We start from the raw sequence: 10496 nt of genomic DNA, 5'->3' as shown, positions 1-10496 counted from the left end.
AGCTGTGCTCCAAAACAATAACACAATTCGCATTTAGAAGACCAAACCCAACGTTAAAAAATGAAAATCAGGTTGATCCAACATCAGATTGAGGTCGATCTCCAACGTTGGACAGACGTTGTATTGTGGTTTAAAATGAAAATCAGGTTGACGTCAGAAACCAATACCAGTCGGGTTCTGACGTCAATCCGACTTTCTTTTCCAACCAAAATGCAACCCCTGCAACCAAAATCATCCCCTGACTGACGTTGCTACTTTCTACGCAAGGACCTTGACAGAAGTGTAGTGAAGTAAAAAGTATGTATGATATTTGTCTTTCAAATGTAGAGAAGTTAATGTAAAAAATTTCTAATACTTAAGTAAAAAAGTGTACACTCTAAAAAATGAAACATGGCTGTTGTTGAACCAAAGAAATGTAACTATGCTCAAATTAAATAATGTTCTTGTGTTTGTGCATTAAAACTAAAACAGTTGTGTTGACAGAATTAGAAAAAGTCATTTCTCAAATTTACACAACTCACTTAAGTTAAATTAACGAAATGCAGTTGTGTTACCGCTGCAGTACCGCACTTTGGTCAACAGGTGGAGCTATATTTGCGCATGCGCAAATATTTCAAAGAACGTTAATGCGTAGCTCATCTCTTAGCACTCGTTCTCCATTTTGTGGGAATCAAGTCATGCTCAAACGGAGGCTGCAATCAACATTTTGTATTTATCTGGACCAAAAGGTGAGTTATTTTACTTCCTATCCTTTAATATTGAGGCTGTCAGTAAATTAGAATAGTCAATCGCTGTTTTTGTTGGTATTTATTGAAGTTGCTTTAGCACTTGTCCTCAAGTGGTGTTGTTAGCTGCTAGCGTTTTTTAGCTCTTATGTGATCTTTTAAACTTGCTGAACTTTGATAATATTTGAATTCACCCATACAAAAAATGGCAAATGACCTTATTTTTTTTTTTATAAAATTGCTAGTTAAGAAGAGTTTCTCCATGTTGTGCCCCAATACAGCAGTTGTATCTAGTTTTAGTATAAATTTTAATAACTTCCTTAATGTTGAGCATTTTTATTTAATGTCAAATAATAACTCTGAAACTTTTGAAACACAGAATGCATGGGCATATGGCAATAAACACGTTTGACACTGACTCGAGTAAGATGGCATCTACTGTAGCATCTGGTAAGCTTATTAGGTCATCCAAAATAATTTTACTACAGTTTTTTTTTTTTTTTTTTTTGTATTATTATTATTATTTGACTCACATCTTCATTTTTGTTTCCTCAGAATTTTGGAGTCCTGCATGTGACGTGCATAGATTGTGGCTCTTCTCAAACATCCAGATCTAAGCTTTTAAAACACTTCAGGTTGGTACATGGACACAGACAAAGTTTTAAAACATGGAATTCGCTGTGGTCCCACATATGCTCAATACTTATGCAGGTTATCAAGGTGCTGATGGACAGAACATTTACGCACAGGAGACATGAGATGATCGAAGATCTGCGTTTCGTCACTGAATTTAATAACAGATAGCCAGCACTCTTTAGAGGTAAGTCTTTATAATGTAATGTCATCTGTGATGAATTACTTGGATGGTTATTGTATGCAATTCCAAATTATAAATTGAAGTATTTTAGATATAATTCAGATAAATGCTGTTAAAGAAATACTGTTAGTCTTGGTATATGATAATATTGTAAAGACTCAAATTTATCAGCAACCAACCTGATTTGTCCTTTTTGTTCATTTCTGAACCCAGCTCCTCAAAAATTTCAAAAAGACAGAAGGAACAGCGGTAAAGAAGATCATAAGCATCCTATCAGTTATGGATCTGGTATGTTCTGTTATATTCTTCATCATTTTTTATCTGACAATAATTCACTATAGATTAAAATAGTATACCCAAAGATGAACATCATTTACTCTGCTTCATGTCACCGAATCCCTTTTATTTTTCGCTTTTCTAACTAAAAAGGTAAATTATGTGGTTGTACTGCTCATTTCTGTCCATGCAATTAAAGTCAACGGTGAGTTCCTGTTCCGAAGCTTCTAAAGTCACATGCAATTGTTTGATGCTATTGAAGCTTCGGAAGAAGAATTCACCATTGACTGTCATTGTAATGACAGAAATGAGCAGGAAAAACAGGAAAAAAGACTTTGGGAGTTTGAATGACATAAATGTCAGTAAAAAAAAAAAAATACAGAACTTTTGGGTATCCCTTGAATTTTTGTATATAAGCTCTGGAATGTTAATATGTACATGATTAATTCTATTTAATATTAGGTCATCCAAAATAATTTTACTACAGGTTTTTTTTAATTTTTTTTTTATTTTTATTATTATTATTTGACTCACATCTTCATTTTTGTTTCCTCAGAATTTTGGAGTCCTGCATGTGACGTGCATAGATTGTGGCTCTTCTCAAACATCCAGATCTAAGCTTTTAAAACACTTCAGGTTGGTACATGGATGGACACAGACAAAGTTTTAAAACATGGAATTCGCTGTGGTCCCACATATGCTCAATAATTATGCAGGTTATCAAGGTGCTGATGGACAGAACATTTACGCACAGGAGACATGAGATGATCGAAGATCTGCGTTTCGTCACTGAATTTAATAACAGATAGCCAGCACTCTTTAGAGGTAAGTCTTTATAATGTAATGTCATCTGTGATGAATTACTTGGATGGTTATTGTATGCAATTCCAAATTATAAATTGAAGTATTTTAGATGTAATTCAGATAAATGCTGTTAAAGAAATACTGTTAGTCTTGGTATATGATAATATTGTAAAGACTCAAATTTATCAGCAACCAACCTGATTTGTCCTTTTTGTTCATTTCTGAACCCAGCTCCTCAAAAATTTCAAAAAGACAGAAGGAACAGCGGTAAAGAAGATCATAAGCATCCTATCAGTTATGGATCTGGTATGTTCTGTTATATTCTTCATCATTTTTTATCTGACAATAATTCACTATAGATTAAAATAGTATACCCAAAGATGAACATCATTTACTCTGCTTCATGTCACCGAATCCCTTTTATTTTTCGCTTTTCTAACTAAAAAGGTAAATTATGTGGTTGTACTGCTCATTTCTGTCCATGCAATTAAAGTCAACTGTGAGTTCCTGTTCCGAAGCTTCTAAAGTCACATGCAATTGTTTGATGCTATTGAAGCTTCGGAAGAAGAATTCACCATTGACTGTCATTGTAATGACAGAAATGAGCAGGAAAAACAGGAAAAAAGACTTTGGGAGTTTTAATGACATAAATGTCAGTAAAAAAAAAAAAATACAGAACTTTTGGGTATCCCTTGAATTTTTGTATATAAGCTCTGGAATGTTAATATGTACATGATTAATTCTGTCTTAATTTCAGAGCTTGTTCGTCTCTTTACCCTATTTCTCAGCAGCATCAGATTTGTGATTTATGCACCTACAATTGGAACAGCTCTGACATCCAAGATTATTTAATGGCTTTTCTGTAGCAAAGCTTTTGGTTTAGAACCACTTATTACTTTTATTGTACTGGTTCTCTGAATTTTGAGGCCCTCACAGATGCAGTTGCAGATAATATTTTTTTTGGCTCTTGTAGAAATAACTTTGGCATAATTTGTGTTAATTCTTCTGAACACTGCTTATTTGTCTCATTGTTCAGAATGACACCACTGGGAAAAGGTGAATTCATCTTGAATGCACTTGCTGTTTACCTGGCCCTCTCAAACCTTGTGAAGGAGTGCATGGTAAATTATTTACATTTATAAAAAATATTGGATGTTTCTCTAAAATCAACTATCCCTTTCACCCCTGATCTGTTGTTAATTGTTACTTTATGTATTTTTTTAGGATGTTGAACATGAAGTCCTAACCTCAGTACGCAAGACCACCTTAGGAATCTATGTGGTCAAACATGAAGGAGCAGAGGCTACAGATCCTTACAAATATGTTGGCATCATGATTTGAGGCATCTAAATACATGACAACCTGAACAATGTGCAGAAGTGTGTTCTTCGATGCCAGGTCTTATTTACGCCTGAAAAATAAACTCTTGAAATCTGAGGTTAGGAACATTTCTGCGCTTTCTATAATGTTGCACTGTTGACTGTTACAGTACTTTTGTTTCAATATCAACCATGTTACATTCCTTTGCATAATAGTCTTGTTTTAAACAACTGATAAATTGTTTGCTGCTTTTTTTGCCGAACACCTTTATAAGTAATGATTGATAAATCCTTTCACCTAAAGGCAATATGCTTTTTTAAAATTATTTATTTAATTATTTTCTTGAAAAGTGAAGGCAGTCTTTACAGAGTAAATATTGTGTACATGTTCACGTTGGAAATGTTTGTAAAAATGTAAACAAAATTGTAAAAAAAGAAAAAGTGAATGTATTCATTGAATAAACTCATAATGAAACTGGATTATTTGTGTTGGTTGAATGTAAAAATATTAATTTTAGGATAATTGAACTTAATTAACTTAATTGTTTTGGACAAAATTAAGACTGTTAACCTTATTCAACTAAACGGCATTGGATTAACCTTATGTAATTAACTTAAGTTTATTGAAATAAATAATGTTACATAAATCCAACATAACCCAGTTATGTGGGACCGGTTGACATAAAATAGTTAATTAAAGCCAACATATCATTTCTTAGAGTGTACTTAAGTACTCAAGTAAATGTAGGCTTTGTTACGGTCCACCTCTGCCTGGCTGTAATAATGCAATGTAATAATGCAATGCATGCATATGAATGCAAACTCTGTGAATTGTAGAGAGATTGACAGCAGTTAACACTGAGGAAAGTCAAAGAGCTCAGTGTTCACATCTCTTCATTAGCAAAAGAGGCCATGATGATGTGTTATGCAACTGTTCTCTAGCTGTAAGTAATGCCACGGGCTCGACTGTGAAAAGTCTGGAGTGAAGTGTACTCTGACGGCTAGCAAACAACCGATTACTTGAGGGTTATTAAAATGGCATCTTCTTTTAACGCTGCATTGAAAAGGACCCCGTCTTCGCGTGCATTCCACAGACCGCTTTAGCATTGCCTGGAATATCTGTGACTTAGCGAAGTGAAAATGACAGCTGTCTGTGCACCTGTTTAACCACAATGACTATCCGTTATAGTAATTTCATTTTTCAGCCATACTTTTTTTGCAACACCAACACAGAAAAAAAAAAAAAAAAATGCATAAATGCTATAGAGAGAAACATTGAAATAAATTATGAGGCAACTGAAGTATAATTTTGGCTTTTATGATTTTCAAATGGGGTAAGATAATTTAGTGGTTTAACCTAATACTATTACATTTGAGAATTAGTACAAATATAAGTTTCTTATTACCATGATGTTCTATGAAAAGTGCTTAGAATATTTTTTTCTCTAATGAATAGATGGTTGAGCAAGAAAGCTGAAACTGTTAAAAGAGTAAATGAAGAGTTCAGATGCAAAAGCCTCTAAGTGCCATCTGAAATTTTCTTCTAGAATGATCATTTTTATCAAGCTTGTATATTTAAATTCAGTAATTTCACTTAAATGGCAATGAAAATTACCTATTAATTGTCATTTAAGTGAAATTACTGAACTTAAATACACAGGCTTGATAAAAATGATCATTCTAGAAAATTTCAGATGGCACTTAGAGGCTTTTGCATCTGAACTCTTCAAATCTCCTCTAGTCATTGCAGTTATGAAGACATCTGCTGCCTGTGATTGCTTGTGTAGGAACATGTGAATAATTTCTGTGTTTTATTTTCAACAGAAACCATGGAAACTTGGATACATCTTCTCTAGCTCCTGAAAGAGAAATTCAGACTTTCTCGGGTGGATCATTACCATCAGTGCAGCTCCCAATGAGATGAAAATGGACAGTGTGTGTGTTATGTCTGTCAAGACATTACTGTATAGGTAAAACACTACCCAGTTATATCAAATATGATGGGGATCCCATCTTGTATAGAATTCATAGCCATGAAGTGTATTATGCTGCCACCTAGAGGATACATAGATGTAGAACAGAAAAGAGAAAGTGTGTTATGGAGACAGTTCTTTATTGGTGATATATATTCATATTAACAAACAGATGACTTTAGTCAAAAAATATTTAATTAAGAGATGAAGGCACAATGCAGGCATCGTACCACATTAATCAACTTATTTTAAGACTGTTACTTGCCAAATAAATCTATAAAAAGATGTGAAATATGATTCTGTGTAGCAAGAAAGAGATTGCAGAGTGATACAAGAGATAAATTTAGAGATTCAGCCAAAAAGAAAAATTCTGTCATAATTTGTCACCCTCATGTGTTTATTTATTTATTTTATTTATTTTTTTTGACAAGAGAAGTCAATGGTAACCTGAACGGTTTGGTTACAAGCATTCTTTAAAACATTTGTGTTCCACAGAAGAAAGACAGTTTGGAAAGGCGAGTAAATTACCCTTTCAACTGGAATCGGCAAATGTTCACTGTCCTCGCCCTGCAGCACTGGTGTTCCACAGGGATCGGTGTTTGGACCCCTATTGTTCTCCATCTGCAACTCCGTTAACCATTTTCTTAAGATTCTAACAGCACTGTTAGAATTTCTGGATTAGAAAACTGGATTATCTTCCTCAAGCTTCATTTTGACTTGACTGAGCTCCACTTCTCAGCCATGACCTCTGTCAAGTCTCATCTTGGTTAAAGGTCAGTTATTGCCGTCAGGTGTGGTAAATCACATTCTCAATAACTATTAGAACAGCTGATGCTCCTGGCAAAATACAAAACAACAAACAAAAATGACACTGCCCGGGATGTTTGTTGTGTCAATTCATCATTAGATAATCCTATTTAGCAAATAAACACAGTGATTAGAACTTTAACACATTGATGCAAAGATTTTTTCCAGAGATTCCTTAATCAGAATGGCACCTTTCATTTAACATTTTATGCTGTTCAGTGTATTTTTCTTGAAGATGATTTAAATATGGCAACTTTAGCTTGACACAATCTGGTGGTTACACTACTGTTCAAAAAAGTTTATTTTTTGAGATATTAACACTTTTGCATTACATTGATCAAAAGTGACAGTAAAGACGTTAAAAATGCAACAAAAGATTTCTGTAAAAAAAAAAAAAAAATCAGTTCTTTCTATTCATCAAATAATATTGAAAAAACTACCTTGTATAGATAAAAAAAAAAATTGTAACTTGAAAAAATATTAAGCAGCACAACACTTTTCAACATTGATAATAATAAGAAATATTTCTTGAGCACCAAATCAGCATAATAATGATTTTTAAAGGATCATATGACAAGGAAGACTACAGTAATAGCTGCTAAAAATTAAACTTTGTCATTATGGAAATCGATTTTTCTTAAAAATATATGAATGTATAAAACAGGTATTTTAAATTGTAATAATATTTCACAATATTATGTTGTACTTTATTATAAATGCAGCCTTGGTGAGCAGCAGAGTCAAGAATCTGTCTTTACAGATTATGTGATGTGCGTACAATAGCATGGACATGTAGTTCTTAATCTGAAGGCTACACTAATAGTTGTGGCAGATACTATGTTTTCCAAAAAAATAATTTTGGAATAAACTTTAAGACAAATCAAGTTTTGTCACTGAGGTGGTAACATTTCCAAAGGTACACCTTTGTACCTTATTTACTCTTCAAGGGCATAAATGAGAGTGCATATACCAAATACACACCCTTTAAGGGTGTATATACCTTCCTAAAGTGTACATATCAGGCTACCAAAGTGGAAACTGCCCTAGTGAGAGCTTTTGTACTCAGAGTGTAATAGTAACTTGCAAACACAAGAGGGCGTTCACATACAAATCTGTAGGTCTGCTCTGCAATATCTGAACTTTTGGTTACAGCTTCTTCTATGGTGACCGTGGAAATAGACTATAGATAAAACTCCCTGTTGTCTCACAATAATGTCCTGTTCTCTGTTCATTTGCCCCAAAAAATTATTCATAGAACTACTCACACATCCTAAAAAAAATCAAGAGGACGCGTTCATCATGCCGTGGCCTCTTTACACGATTCAGCTTCACAAATGTGTATTGGAGAACTTGGTGTTTCAAAGGATTCCTAGAATTCCGATCACAAGGGTCAATGGATCCTTTTTCTGTAAACTTCATCAGCAGTCTTTGACTGACATCTCTATTGTGTTTGCTGTGTTGCAAATCACAAGCTATGAAAAAAGAACGCTATAAGTGCTTGGACATTTTGTAATTTGAATGGCATTGTGAAATCAGCACTTATGTGTAAAAGCACAAGACATAGCGGCTTTATGAAATGAATCTCTACGCACTGAATGGAGATGTTAATTAACAGATCAAATAAGGAAATCAATGTGCACTTTTGACTATTGGGAAGATTCAAAACATCTTAATAATCTCAATGGAAAGAGAAACACTCAACAAACCTCATATCTACGCCTCTTTTTAAATATTAAAAGACAAGCAAAGGGATTTTGAGCACTGCGTAATGGGGACATCATACCAATACTTGTACAACATGCTTAAGTATCGTGACATCAGAATGTTTTGGACAATAAATAGGATCCCGAAAACAGTTAAGATGATAAAAGCTTTACATTTTCTCTGAGTTGATAGCTGTTTAGAGTAAGCATTATGGGGCATAAATATTGGTTTGTTTACATGCCTGTGGTCATTGTCAAAGGTTAAAATCACTTTAACTGTCATTCCAGAGGTTAATATACCATATAGGCCTATAGTGTAATACTTCATTGGTTTGTACCATGGATAAAGCTTCCTGCCTCCTTGCACCCTTTATACCCCACATGTCACTTGATTCAGTGCCAGTCTAGCGCCCGGTGTGTCGTCCTCAATAGGGCTTTGTAAGCGCTGCCACCCTGGTCTCTCGACCCACCCCCAGGCAGCTATTCATGGGTTCCCATGATTCCGCTCAGTTGGCTCTGGTACAATATGTGTCTGTCAGTGGCACCTCATCGGCATGCACTGGCACACACGTATAGGCTATGTCTCAACCAAGTGTGCCCACTCATTGTGCTTTCCAGAGACGGTTGAATCCAAAACGGTTTGCAATGGGCACTGATTCGACTCTATAAGACTGCCCTAGATTGATTGCTACTTTCATATATAAATGGCTAATTGAAATGTTTTCATGTTAATTATAAATACAGCGAAAAAGAAAACATATTATATTATATTTATTATATTATCCAAACTGCTGGGGTTGTGTGTGTGTGTGTGTGTGAGTGTGTGTGTGTGTGTGTGTGTGTGTGTGTGTGTGTGTGTGTGTGTGTGTGTGTGTGTGTGTGTGTGTGTGTGTGTGTGTGTAAAAAAAAAGATTATTAGATTATATTAGCCTATATTATATTATATTATATTATATTATATTATGTTATATTAGCCTATATTATATTATTATACATTCTCCAAACTTAGAGAATTGGGTTTTGACTAGCAAGTTTATTAGGTTATTAATATATTATGAAATATGCCCTATTATATTAATTGTATTATATTATATTATATTATATTATATTATATTATATTATATTATATTTAGGGCTGTCAAACGATTAATCGCGATTAATCGCATCCAAAATAAAAGTTTGTTTTTACATAATATGTGTGTGTGTACGGTGTATAATTATTTTCTATATATAAATACACACACATGCATGTATATATTTAAGAAATATTTGCATGTATATACTGTGTATATATATTTATATTATATATAATTTATATTATATATAAATATTTTATATATAAATAACACATTTTTCTTAAATATATATGCATGTGTGTGTATTTATATATAGAAAATAATTATACTCCATACACACACATAATGTAAACACAAACTTTATTTTGGATGCGATTAATTGCGATTAATCGTTTGACAGCCCTAATTTATATTATCCATTCTCCAACATGCTTATCGAACAAATGTTGGGTTGTAGGGTGTATTATTATATTATATTATATTATATTATATTATATTATATTATATTATATTATATTATATTATACATTCTCAAAACTTGGAGAATTGGGTTTTGACTTGAGAGTTTATTAGGTTATTAATATATTATTAACTATTATATTATATTATATTATATTATATTATATTATATTATATTATATTATATTATATTATTATGATATTATCTATTCTCCAAAATTCTTATCGAATGAATGTAGGGTTGTAGGGTGTATTATATTATATATTATATAATATTATATAATGTATATTATAAGCAAGCATGCTAAATACACTACACTGGACAAAAATTAATAGCTGGATCTCAGGAGGATATAATGTCCATACAGTCTATGTAAGGAGGTTCAGAAGGACTACGTATGATCTGCCCCTCCCTCTCTGAAAGCATCCGCATCGCTCCCCTCAAACACACACACACACACACACACACACACACACTGGACTCTCTCTCTCTCTCTCTCTCTCTCTCTCTCTCTCTCTCTCTCTCTCACTCTCTCT

General features: G+C 33.3%; 1 long non-coding RNA gene across 1 annotated transcript; it reads left to right on the top strand.

Moving 5' to 3' along the window:
• Positions 1–383: 383 nt before the first annotated feature.
• Positions 384–4420, top strand: LOC307154601. Its single transcript, XR_013820399.1, has 8 exons — positions 384–728; positions 1281–1545; positions 1756–1830; positions 2375–2454; positions 2535–2643; positions 2854–2928; positions 3659–3743; positions 3847–4420. It is a non-coding gene; the product is annotated as an uncharacterized lncRNA (long non-coding RNA).
• The last annotated feature ends 6076 nt before the right edge of the window (positions 4421–10496 follow it).

Source organism: Squalius cephalus, assembly GCF_949319135.1.
Source record: "Squalius cephalus genome assembly, chromosome: 2".
Taxonomy (NCBI): domain Eukaryota; kingdom Metazoa; phylum Chordata; class Actinopteri; order Cypriniformes; family Leuciscidae; genus Squalius; species Squalius cephalus.
This window is presented reverse-complemented; position numbering and strand designations above follow the sequence as displayed.